The sequence below is a fragment of the Coccinella septempunctata genome, chromosome 2, assembly GCF_907165205.1.
Source record: "Coccinella septempunctata chromosome 2, icCocSept1.1, whole genome shotgun sequence".
NCBI classification, from domain to species: domain Eukaryota; kingdom Metazoa; phylum Arthropoda; class Insecta; order Coleoptera; family Coccinellidae; genus Coccinella; species Coccinella septempunctata.
In genome coordinates this window covers 46,057,973-46,071,502 of record NC_058190.1, presented here as the reverse complement: position 1 = coordinate 46,071,502, position 13,530 = coordinate 46,057,973, and the positions used below count along the sequence as shown (strand labels likewise).

The 13,530-nt window shown below is 36.0% G+C and overlaps 1 protein-coding gene across 4 annotated transcripts in view; it reads right to left on the bottom strand.

The window, feature by feature from the left end:
- LOC123307843 overlaps positions 1–13,530 on the bottom strand; it is a 91,606-nt gene that overhangs the window by 25,778 nt on the left and 52,298 nt on the right. Inside the window, exon 1 of one of the 4 annotated variants that reach the window (XM_044890299.1) lies at positions 9,306–9,340. The exons of 2 other annotated variants lie outside the window; for them this stretch is intronic. The gene's annotated coding sequence lies outside the window, so the exon portion shown is untranslated. Of the gene's footprint in view, positions 1–9,297; positions 9,341–13,530 lie in introns of those variants that run through there. One more of the 4 variants, XM_044890301.1, reaches the window with a different exon arrangement.

Genomic DNA, 13,530 nt, shown 5'->3' with positions numbered 1-13,530 from the left:
TCCAGGAGTGTCCCTCCAAAGGCTATTTCTATTGTTTACCTACCATTGTAGGAACGCTACCTCCCCAAGCCCACAAAAGGGTTCAGGTCCAGCAATTTTCAATCTGGATACCTTTTTCGCAAGCTTATTTATTTAGAAACCTGGCACGCATAGAAGATTCTCCTCATTGCTTCTTACCAGTTGCTCAATGGTATCATGGCATTCCTATGTCAGCAGAGAACCTTGGATGCGTGAATTCAGGGCTCTTGTATGGCTTGATACTACGTTGTGTTGTGATGTAGATGTGTACTTTTTCGCTAAGTTTCAAATGGACATCGTCAAATTTGTTAACACCATAAACGATCTCCTGAGTACTGTTTAAGTAGGGAACTTGATCAAAAATGGTCCTTATCTTGAGAGGCTCAGGTTAGGCCAATCAGTCTCAATCTAAATCTCATTTAGTAGCCAAATTTCAAATGGCCACCTGCAAAAAAAGTGTTTTACACATGGGACAAATATTTTCTTCGCATCCTGTATACCAGATCACTGGCCTAACCGTTACTAATAAAATCATTTCCCACAATCGCTCTCTCGCCGATTCATTATACCAATTTCATCGAACGCTATAATTTCCGAATTCAGATCGGCCATAACAGTCAAGATCAACTGATTGCGTAATAAATATAATTATGAGATTATGTAATCTGCCATAGAGAACCGCTACGTCGCCGAAGATGCTCCCGTGTTACTGTTCCCGACAAAAAAAAGTCCACACGACGACGTTTTTCATCCTAATTTGAATTTACCGTATACTACTACGACGTCTACCCGTGTGAGACAACCATAGACACTCATGAATGAACGGTTGTTGTTGTTTACTGATCGATGCGTGGGACGTGTATGTCAGGAAGAAAGTCGTGGAAACTGTCATAGCAGGATGCGTTGGAGGTAACCTGTCGACTAGTCGAATGGGCTACTTCATCGTAGATGGAGATTGCAACGATTGATTCTCCTGCTTGAACAATATACGTTCGGAGTTTCACGATTTTGCCAATGGGGACACTCACAGGGAAATAGCATTTTTTAGCAGCCAACAGTATGTGATGTAGAAAACAGAACATCGGTTTAGGTAATAGATAAGGTGTTGGATCTCAACGATGTCTCATGCACCCAGAAATACATTGGGGTTTACTCCTAATGAGATGGTCGATGTGATATTGAGGTTTCCTATCCCATTCAACCATACCTAATGTCGAAATGCCGCTAGAGTCTGTAGAGGGTGGATTGAGCGGAGTAGCTCCATAAAGATGACACCTGAAGAAGAATTTTTCGTTTTCTTCTAAGAAACCAGAATATTGACAGAAATTGAATTGAGCACACATTCTATGGGATCAAGAGGACAATAAAAAAATGTTGTGGTGTTCCTCTATAATGTCAGCATGAGCCAGCCTATATGCTATTTACCTACCGTCGATAAATTGTTTTTTTTTTCATAAACTGTTACTACAAGCAAAAACTTAAAAGGGACTTTATTCGTTCAAAATGAATCAAGCTATCTAAATCAATTATTAATTGTATTACATCAATAAGGAACAATGTTCTATGCACAATAAAATTTAGGAGTGTCTTTTTCTAATTCTTGCAGTTTAAGGGGAGCACCATCAAAATTTTTTCTTGTCCTCTCGCCCTCATAGAATATTTGCTCAATTTTATTTCAGTCTAGTTTCCAAAAATTGCTTTTCAGGTGCCTTGCTCGAGGAGCTGTACCTAAGAAAGGGGCTGTCGAATAAACTTTTACAGGGTGTTTCATGAATCTTGGGAAAAAAATCAGGATATTAATCTCGGAGTTCCTAAGAATCGAGGTCCTGTTGACTCAGTCCAGGAATGCCTCGTTTCCAGGATACAGGATATGTTTTCCGTATAAATAAGTAACAAATTTGGCAATCCACGAGGAGAAGACTGGCCACTTGTATTCCAGCCATTTTCAACTATTTGAAAAGCTTCAATAAAGGTAAATTTATAGTTTACACCAGCCCAAACAACCTTCTGTATCATTTATAAGGAGACTTCAACGTTAGGTTAAGACCCAAACAAGAGACGATTTTCAATATAATCACAAGGTGGGTCTTTAAGTCATATATACAAATATTTTAACAGTAGATTCTTGAGATCAGAAGAAAAATTTTTTTTCCTTACCATTTCTTCCGAATCGGCTCGATTTAAGAGATACAGGCTGTTGAAAAACCATAAAGAATGATATTTTTAGTTCTTCCTACAAACGGTTTTATAGAATGGCATGAATTTCAGAATATAGTTTTTCATTTATTTGATGAATCTTTTTCGAACACAAAATATCACCCACGTCTTCCGGTTTTCTCATTATGACCATTGCGTACCATAAAAATATCAAAACATTCAAAGAAACAAACTTGAAATTAAGTTGGATGCTATCCGATGAATATTTGAACAGTTTGTACAATAAAAGTATTCTTTATATTTTCTCGTATAATGCGCCATTTTCGAGTAATTTGATGTTAAAAACTTGAAAAACAGGTGTGAAATTTGAAATATTGGGTACTTTGGCTGAATACAACTCTATTTAGAAGATCCACAGATGTGTAGTGTCACAGATTTAGCTATAGTTATTCTGAAAGTAATTTTGTTTTTCCAGGGGTGTCATAGCTCATTATGAAAATTTAAAATGGGTATCTCTTTTTATCAAGGCAAAATCGGAAAAATGTTTCTTCTGACCTCAAGAATCCACTGTTATATGTATTTGTAAGAGCCAAAGACTCTACTTTTTCCCGTGTTTTGCACCTAGTAAATTATGTTAATACGACAAACCATAAAAAAGCTGATTAGTTTTAGGTATTTAATTCTTAGTTAGAACTTTGAATGTTACCACGAACAATATGAAATACAGTACCTACCTATTCAAAATTTCAAAGAAATGGGACGCACACATTATCTTCGTAGAAAATAATGAAAAGCGTGTAGTAAAATTGAACTTTTCGTGATAAACTTCATATTTGAATCGATACAATTTTTTAAAGTTTCCACTTTATTCGATTCTGAAACTTTGAAAAGTTCCTTGGTGATGCATGCACATTCTGTGCCCCATAACAAAAGGTCCGTTGTTGGAAATAATGAACCGATACGCGATTGCACAGCTGCGCTGTGAAAAGCAGCAGTCAAAGGTGAGCTCGAAAACAATCCGGACCAAATAAGGACAGACGTATGCCCGGACAATCGGCCGATAATTTATCAAAAATAACAAATTTTTATTGCCGCCCATAAAATCGAAAAAGCAAATAAATACACAAAAGCTCGCTTTCTTGCTTGTTGCACAACCATCTCAGTGTGTCTGGCTGGACGTCGTTGGACAATGGGTCGAGGCTTTATGTTCGTATTTGGTCAAGGATCGAGCCTCTCCGAGACTGATTATAATATTTCGCGTTGGCGGGGAGTTATTTTGTTTGTTTTCGTAATGTCAGTTTTCGGTTTTAGGCACCGTTACCGCATGGTCGGATAACGATCGAGCCCAGAGCACCTTGCATAACGAGGAATTATCCGCGTCAAACTGACATCCATTCCTAAGAAGATCATAAGATGTCAAGCTTATAGATTTCGGATCGGCTGATTTTGACAAGATTCCTGAGAGGCGCATAAGTGTTGGTCGAGTTCATAATTAGTGATCTCGAGTGTTTCTTATGAATCAATTGTCTGAGAAAATGTTGTTCAATAAATATCATTTATCCATCAGTGGTGATATGAAAGTGCGGCATGATGAACTGACTTTTATTGACAATATTGACTCGTATAATTTAAAGTTCTATAATGATACATTATACATATCATATAGAAGGTTTGTATACGACTAAGATGAGTAAAACCATCTTATACAGGGTGAGTCTTTGACTCGTACAAGTAAAGCACCTTAATTTTTGGGCATTTCTGATTTACGTCACTTGAGGGTTAAACATGGTAGATCTTTGACTACTACAAATATTTTAACAATAGATTCTTGTGATCAAAAGAAACACTTTTTTCCTATACCATTTTTTCCGATTCAGACCTGATAAAAAGATATGGCCATTTTAAGTTTTCATGATGAGCTGTCAGAAGTTTTTTTAATTTCTTTCTCGTTTTTTCCATTTTCTACTGAATAGCCACTGGTATCTATATCTATGGGAGATGATTCTCCAACATAAGGGTCCTGTAGCGTTCCTCGAACAACTGAAGAATAGAAGAATCATCACTTGGAAGACTGGACCTGGTCGAAAGACCCTCCCAGTCAAAAGCAAGATTTGGCTATTATTAGTTTGAGTACTGGAGATATTTCTAACGACGAGGGTGATCCTCCACCAAGATCAGCAGAAGGTTTTTGACGCAGAGATGATATTCCTCCCAGTGCAATTGAAGGACAAGTGATGTACCTATGATTATTTATTTTTTTCTTCATTCATCATCAAGTCTTCGAATAGGTTTTGATGAGAGCTTTATTATTCACTTTTTTCCCCGTTTTCTGCTCTGTTTCTTTGTTTCAGATATTATTTCGAAATGGAAAGAGGAATCCATTTATATCAATGGAAAAGAAGCCCTTCAGTATCAAAAGCTTATTCTGTACACAAATTTGTCATCACTACACTACTCACGGGGAGACAGGGTTATTTTTGACCTTGATGGTCAAAATTACCTTTAGAATAACTAGCTAAAACTGTGACACTTCACATCTGTGGATTTTTCAAACAGTTGTATTCAGCCAAAGCACTAAATTTTTTAAATTTCACAGATACTATATAATTTTTGAATAAATTACTCGAAAACGGCGCATTATACGAGAAAATATGAAGAATATTTTTATTTGACAAAACGTTCAAATATTTATTAGATAGCGTCCAACTTAGTTACAAGAGTTGGGTTCTTTGAATTTTTGGTATTTAATGGTACGTAATGGTCATAAGGAAAAAACTGGAAGACGTGGGTGATATCCCTTGTTCGAAATACCAATCAAATAAATCAAAAAATGTATTCCGAAATTCATTTCATTCGATAAAACCGTTTATGAGACTAAAAATAACATTCATATGGTTTTTCAACAGCCTGTATCTTTTAAACCTAGCCGGTTCGGAAAAAATGGTAAAGGAAAACAGTGTTTGTTTTGACCACAATAATCTACTGTTAAAATATTTGTACAAGTCAAAGACTCTCCCTGTATTCAACCCTCAAGTGGTTTGAGAAACTGGTAACGAGCTTTTTAACCGAGTTTTAACGCCATTTCAGTTTTGATTTGGTAAGTATTACATATTTGGAAAAACCTACCCTAACCTAATCTTTAAAAGTTAGATTCTTTGAATTTCTGGTGTTTATTAATGAAGGAACTTGAAGATATGTGGGGATTATGGAATTTTGTCTTTCAAGAAGATTCATCATATCAAGTAAAAGCTATATTACGAAAAACAGTCCATTCGATAAAATAGTTTGTGAAATAAAACTCAAAATTACATTTTGTTTTATGCATTCTCAACACCCTGTAAACGAACTGCGAAAAATTGTAGAGGAAAAGTGTTTCTTTGGCCCTCAGGAATCCTCTCTTCAAATAAATGTACAGGTCAAAGATTCACCCTGTATATTAAGAATATTGAAGCATTTATCCATGTTTTTCACCAACTGCATGTAACAAAACTTGAATGTTCAGTCTCAGGGTGCTATTCTATTCTTTGCACGCCTCAGTTGCGACTAGCTGTTCACTCAGATCGAGTTCTGGGTGTAACACAGGCCATTACAATAAAACGAGATGACTTTCTGGCAAACGAATGGTAAGATATGCAGCTTGCAACGGGCACGTTGCAGCGTCAACAGCAATTTATGGAAGTTGTACATAATTATGAAACAACCCGCCAATATTACAACACGCTGATTGGTCATAGTTCCAAAGACCCAGAATAACTAACGTACTGTGTCATTAGTCATAGCAAGTGAGTAATGAGGTGTATCAATTACCATTAGTAGAACTGTTCGATATAGGTTATGTTTACTACTGGCATGGTTCGAATCACTTGTGATTGGTAGGTTCATGAGATTTTGCAGAGAAAGATAGGTACAGTTTTTATGTGTGAGCGGAATATTCATAGTTATTTTGTTCCTTTGGCCCTCTAGATCTCCCGATCTTCCACCCATAGACCGTTTGGACATTGAAAGGAAGAATACTCTGTTTACTGGGTGTTCTGGTTTCTATGTCATATTAATAATACCTTTGTTAAGAAACATACAAAGACCTGGAGATTTTCTTACAGTATACTTAACTATACATCCAAATGAAGTACCTATCAGAAGATTGGACCTGTGAGAAATGAGCAAAATAAAAAGAAAAACCGGAATTTCTGCTCAGAGTCTCTTCGAGAGACACCGCATCTTTCTATCCAAAGAAATATAAGTAACAACTCTCAATTATTATTCTTATCTGAGAACACGAATCTATTGCATATTCTAATTAAATCAAATGACCCGTGATTAATACAACCAGTGAAACCTCCTGATAGCTCTTAATCGAGCGGAAACCTCAAATACTTCGTATAAATCTGTCGGTCTGTTACTAAATCAACATTAATTGGAAGCTATTGGATATCACAAACTCTCGGCTTGTGCAATAAAGATGATCATGATCTCGAAGTATTTGAAAATATCGCTAACGGTATTTCGAAACAGAAATTGGAGATAGTGAAAATGCACTCGGAATTTCTGTCATGTTGTTTTGATATAATCCAGTTGCAAAATGGGGAATTTTTCGATTATCTTATGATTGATGTAGTCGTGCTTGGGTTAGACGAAAGAAAGCTGATTCTTGATAATTAGTTTGGAACTGGCTGCTTAGGTTTTTGAATCTATTGTGAGAAAAAATCAAGAATTCTAGAGATTCAGGAAAATCAAAAGGAATAATTCAAGAAAGAAATTAAAATTTCCTCAACCAATAATTCATTTCATTTGGAGATATTGGCTCAATGTTATTTCAGACTTGTGCCCAACCCTGTATATCAAATTAACAGTCGAAACTGGTCTAATCATATTAATTTTTATCGCCTAATAGCTATGGAGGTTATATCAGGGAATATTTCTCCAATGCATTTATTCTTGAATAATGGATTGATATTCTAAGAAACACTTTTTTAGTTTCAAGGGCAAAGAATGTGATTAACTGTGTTTGTCAACGGATTTAATTCAATTGACAGAAATACGACTGAATGCGAGGGTGGTATTATGGCTTAACACGTGATCAATAATGATAATTATGATAATAATGACATTGCCGAGGTATTAATATTTGCTGTACAGAAATGAATGTGAAATTAATGCAGAGAAAGATACGGATTTTCTTTTTCATTGTTGAAACCCACACAATTTATCTGTGAGGAAATGCTGCCCATTCTTCATGTTAAAACAATATGAATATTACATAGGTTTTGAGAATAAAATTTTGGTTTCCTCAGGTTTTGAGTTTAATGCGTCTAAAGTTTTCGAAGATCTGAGTTCTTTCTTCACTACTGTAATTGATAAAGTCTGCGTGATTTTTATTTGTCTGCCCTTCACTACGAAAAGTTCTATAAAAACTACCGGCATGCCAATTATACAGGGTGTTCCTGAATTTGGGGTACAAACGAAGAGGAGAGATTCCTTAGGTTATTCTAAAAAAAGACTCATAAACATGGGATCGCAAACCTTTCGTTTTCGGGATACAGGGTGTTAAAGTTTGAATTTTTGCATTGGTTTCAAAACGAGTTGTGAAAACACATTAATTATTAGACAAACCGAGTTGCATTTGATGTGTCAAAACCAACAATGGATTTATTCACCACAGCTGCTAGCTACTAACTGAATTTTTATGAAAATTTTGATTTTTCTGAGGTTTTCGAGAGAACAGATACGATAAAACTAAAAAAGAACATAAAGTTTAGTATGACAACAAAGGTTTTTTCAATTTTTTTTCAAATCAACAGAGGCTCACCAAAAAAAAGTTATGGAGGAAAAGAGGGGACACTGTTCCAGAAAAAATATCACCCTGTAGATGCAGTGGACTATCAATTATAATATTCATGCCAAATTTCAGTTGATTATCTTGTGAAGTGTGGATACTATGAAAGAAAAATACCACAGAATGATTATACAAATGAAAATGAATCCTTCAACATATTTTTTAAGAATATTTCGCTATAATCGAGATATGGCAGATTGAAAAGTGAAAATTTAGGCAAAAAATGCCGGTGTCAGTAGTGAAAGGTTTTACGATAAATTTACTTGATCAAATCCGCAAGTTTAAGCTAGTGTTTAAATAAAAATTTCTTCCAAAAGAACTGTGAATCAAATAAAACCTTGTGGGACAATCCACATCAACAAAGTCGAATGAAATCGCGAATATGTTGTGTTATTCATCTCGGATTCGCAATCCAGCTTCTCGATCTTTGAGAAAGGAGCTAGACCGAAATTCTCAAGCTCAAATCAAATCGGAAGCTTGGTTCCGTACATTTATTCAATTCAAATTATATTCAAAGCACCAGATAACTCATTAATAATTCTCGTAGCATCCGGCAGTGGATCTGAACTCTGGCTAACTGTTCGACAATTAATATCTCATTTCACACTTAATCCTTCACAGACATACCAAATTGAATCGAATTGGTCCGAACTACTAATAAGGTTTTTTTATTTTTTCGGGGTACCTAAAAGTAATAACCGTTAACGTTGGGATAGGAACTTATGCTATATGAGATCCATCAGATGTCGCGTGTGAATAAAAAAAATTAGTGAAGATCCAGTGGCGCACCTACAGGAAATCAGTAAGAAAATTCATTGGGATGACATGCAATCATCGAAAGACAGTAGACAATTCCATATTTTCCCGATTGTGATATGATACATGTACGTTTTTTCTTCCCCATTTATCGCTTAGTTTGCTTCTAGCCTAACTAAACGTCAAAATTTTATACGGTTGTTACGCTACTGAAAATATTCAATTAGATGTGAAATAACAATATTGCTTCGTATTGAGGTTAAAGGTGTTCAGTTTCGCTATTGGGTTATGTCGAGTTATATCAGTTGATAATAGCTTTTTTCATTACCAAAATTCAATCATTTTACCGTTGATCTTCAATGTAGAGTTTCATTGTATAGAGGTCGCTCCCAAAAAAACTGTTATTTCAATTTGTTGGAGTTTTAGATCATCAGTTTGGAAGAATGGCAAATCCAAAATTTAGTGTTCTTTTCCAATTTTAATGGAAATGAATCGATTATAATATCAGCTAGAACTACTAATTTGGTATTTACCTACTCACTTTATTTCTGGTTTTTTAAACTTTTTCAGGCTCACCTGGAAAAAAAAAGGATGGTTAATAAACTGTTGGACTGTGACTTTGGTAATTTCGAGAATTCTTCTGATGCTTTTGATGAAATATCATAATTTCAATATTGAATACCTTTTAAACTGAGCATTATTGCCAAAATTTTCTAAGGGATGTGATTCCCTCCACATCATTTCAAATTCCAAATGAAAAAACTTTCAAATCTTAGTCTTATCATCGAGTTTCAAACTTGCATACTCAATATCCAATAATTGCCAATAAATAACAACAATATTTATACAGAAAACATTGTCACATCGAAACGCTTAACAAAGGAATTATTCTGTTCAAGTATCAACAACAGATTAGCCACGTGCAACGGTGAGAAATTCAAAGTCACACTCAACGAAAGCCAACTGATCTATTCATTGCACAAACTTGCGGACAATTTCAGCGACAAGAAAAGGTTAATTGAAATAGATGAATACCAGTTCATTAGTCAAATTGTTATCTTACATCTGGCGACCTGTCACTCTGCTACAGAGAGTGTGGATTGGAGGTTTCATTTCTCTGTTTGGCTCTGATACAAGGAATTTGTTCGTAGATCGAACAGAAAAGCTTTGGATAATCGGATTATCAATTCGATTTTGTGTGAGGTTATTCTGGAGTACCCACATCAGTCTGTTAGATAGAGGTGGGAGGAAAACAGACTGTAGATTAATTTAAATTTACTTTTCTTTTCAGAGACGCACTTGGAAAATTGCAATTGCAGATAATGTTTCCTGACACCAGTTTCATAAATTGGAGCAAGGGACACAGTTTTTTCGAAATTCATACAGAATAATCATCGAAACATCCATTTCTGAAAATTTAAGGAGGTTTCCCATGGTTTTCCTTTTAGTTTTGAGTATTTTTTCTGTAAAATTGCCACTTTCAGCGGTGGGGAAAGCGTCAGCATTGTCTCAAATATGTAAAAAAAAATCGTCAGGTGTACATACTCGAGCGTGTCAGATACTGTATATGCTCTACGTGTCTCTGATAATGAATTCATGCTCATCCGACAGTTTGCGCGGTGGTACTGGTCGTACGGAAGAGTTGAAAATGGTAAAAAAAAAAAAATATCCAGCGTGTCAGATTTTTGGAGGATATGTTAATTGGACCCGAAGGAAGCTACTTTTCAAGGGACTGACAATTTGGACGTGACGCAAGGTCACAGCGGTCCTTTGAAAATGTAAAAAAAATCGTTAATTGTACATACTCGAGCGTGTCAGATTTTCATACAGATGGTAAATCTGGGTGTTGTAGACGTGTTGACGCATTATCTGACAATAATCAGCGGGAGTTTTCTTAATCAGACACTGAAGATGATAAAAATCCATTTTTTCAAATATTTCCCTCCCTGTACCTCTAATCGTTTTTGTATTCATTATGAAAGTTGTAGATAATAAAATTCTATACAATTTTTGTCTGAAGCAATTTTACATACTCTTAACCGTTCTCGAGTTAGAGGGCGATAAGGGCGAGAAGCTTAGCCACACATGCGAAAGGGCAAGGTCAATGTAGAATCCCAGTCTAATCTACAATTGTCAAAATGACAAGGTATTTCTATGATGACAATTTCGAAATTAGTCACGAAAATGTTAGTGTTGTCTGTGACTGAACCTTAGAATGTACTATGTTCCAACGAGTGAATTTTCGCTTCAGCATGTATTGCTAAACACCTCGCATTAATCGCCATATATCTCAAAAACGTTTGAACGTAGAAAGAATTGCTTGGAACAAAATTTTTAGAGAATGTTATGCTCTACAACTTTTATAATGAATGCGAAAAAGATTTGAAGCCCAGGTAAGGAGATAATTCAAAAAAACTGATTTTTGTAACCTTTTTGGCCAATTTTTATTGTTTTGGCTTTGCTAAAACTGTCAGATTATATTTTTTCCGTTACTCTTGAATCATAAGATTTAAAATAAGAGAAAACGCCAACTCGTTCGAGAATCTACACGTGACGTTTTTTTTAACCACATATATCTTAATGTGACACGCTGGAGTATGTACAATGATCGTTTTTTTCTACCATTCTGACAGGCTGTCCTAGACAATTCCCCCTATATACAGGTCTAATTTTTGGTAGAGGTACTCTACAGGGTATGTCCTCTTATATTATCTGACACGCTCGAGTGTCGAATTTCCCTCTTCGGCCCCCCAACTATAAGGGGACACAGTTTTTTCGAAATTCATATAGAATAATCATCGAAACATTCATTCCTGAAAATTAAAGGTTTCCATGGTTTTCCTTTTAGTTTTGAGTATTTTTTCTGTAAAATTGCCTCTACACAGCTTTCCAATTATTCCATTGCAACAGCACCCAGCTTCTCTTGGAAAAACCCTTCATGAACTGTTTTAATTCAGCATAAAATGCACAACAGAGAAGCCTTGCACGGAATCAGGTCCTCAACCTTCCTGGAACTCGGACACTCCAGAAGTTATTCATCCCATACGTCTTCATTTCAATACACGGGCAAACAACAGGAGTTCCATTTTGTCGAAATCATCCCGCCTGATGGCAAATAAAGCCATCCGGCTCTCAATAGACGTCTTCAGTCGTTGGCCGAGTCTTCTTTTTGTGCAGGTTTCATCGACTCATTCAGCAGGTTCAAGATTCGCAAATACACACCAAGACCAAACGCTGTTAATCTCTTACGCGGATCTTCAGAACAACGACCAGTTATTTCACATACGGTTTATTGAATAACTGGGTGTGTGTCTGTTTGCTCGAAAAAGTTGGGTATTTCAGCCTTTTCTGTGTGTAATAATCCGAAAAGATTCTGTTTCCACGGGAGATCGTTACGTGCAGTACTAGACAGTGGCGTAGTAGAACTACGCTCACGTTAGTTCGAAACATTGCTGGATTCTCATAATGCAAGTTGTTGAATGAAACTGTTTTCGAATAAATACATAATTCAGCCATGAATCAGTTTCGATAAAATGGTTCCAGGTTGCCAAACCAAAAATTTCGAGTATTTTTTTCCACCGACTGAGAAAAATTTAATAAGTAAAGAATTAATAATGTTGATACAAAAGAAATTGAACCAGCAACGATCTAAATTCAAAATTTAACATAGAGAGCGTAGCGCCATCGAAATAGAGCCGCGATATACTGGTTTCGCTATCAAAAGAGCTCATCAGTACCACATAACTCAGCCAACGATGACATCTTTGGTTGAGTTATGGAAGTGAACCTGTTCAAGACAATAGTTGGGGAGCCAACAATGCTAAATCGAGATTTAGTCGAGCGTCGTGGAGATCAAGTGGATTTTGAAGATTAGATGGTAGAAAAAAAGGAGGTTCTATGATGGTACTTTCAGCGGTGGGGAAAGTGTCTGTAGGTTTTCAAAACTGTAAAAAAAATCGTCAACTGTACATACCAGAGCGTGCCAGATTAAGATGGTGTATATGCCCTACGTGCCTCTGATAATAAATTCATGTTAATCTGACAGTTTGCGTGGTGGGGCTGACCGTATGGAAGAGTTGAAAATAATAAAAAAAATGTCGAGCGTATCAGATTTTTAAAAGATATGTTAATTAGACCCAGAGGAAGCTACTTTTCAAGAGACTGACAATTTGGACGTGAAGCAAGGTCACAGCGGTTCTTTGAAAATGCAGAAAAAATCGTTACTTGTACATACTCGAGCGTGTCAGATTTTCATAGAGATGGTTAATCTGGGTGTCTGGTATTTCATTTCCTGAGATCATGATTCTAGATTTTTCACAGGATATAGGAAACGTGGATGGTCCAAAAACTAAACCCAACTAATGCCGACGTTTCGCGGATATATTTCCACTTCTTCAGGGCTGATTTCGCCAACATTCAAGAAGAAAGATTTTCCGATTGTGTAGTGATGCAACTTTCTTGTCACATTTAATCCAATTCTTAAGTTGTGTCTTCATAAAATCTCCATAGCTCCAACCGATACGTTCAAAGAAATTTCCAATATTTGAACTAGTGTCTGGTATTTCATTTCCTGAGATCATGATTCTAGATTTTTCACAGGATATAGGAAACGTGGATGGTCCAAAAACTAAACCCAACTAATGCCGTCGGCGAAATCAGCCCTGAAGAAGTGGAAATATATCCGCGAAACGTCGGCATTAGTTGGGTTTAGTTTTTGGACCATCCACGTTTCCTATATCATGTGAAAAATCTAGAATCATGATCTC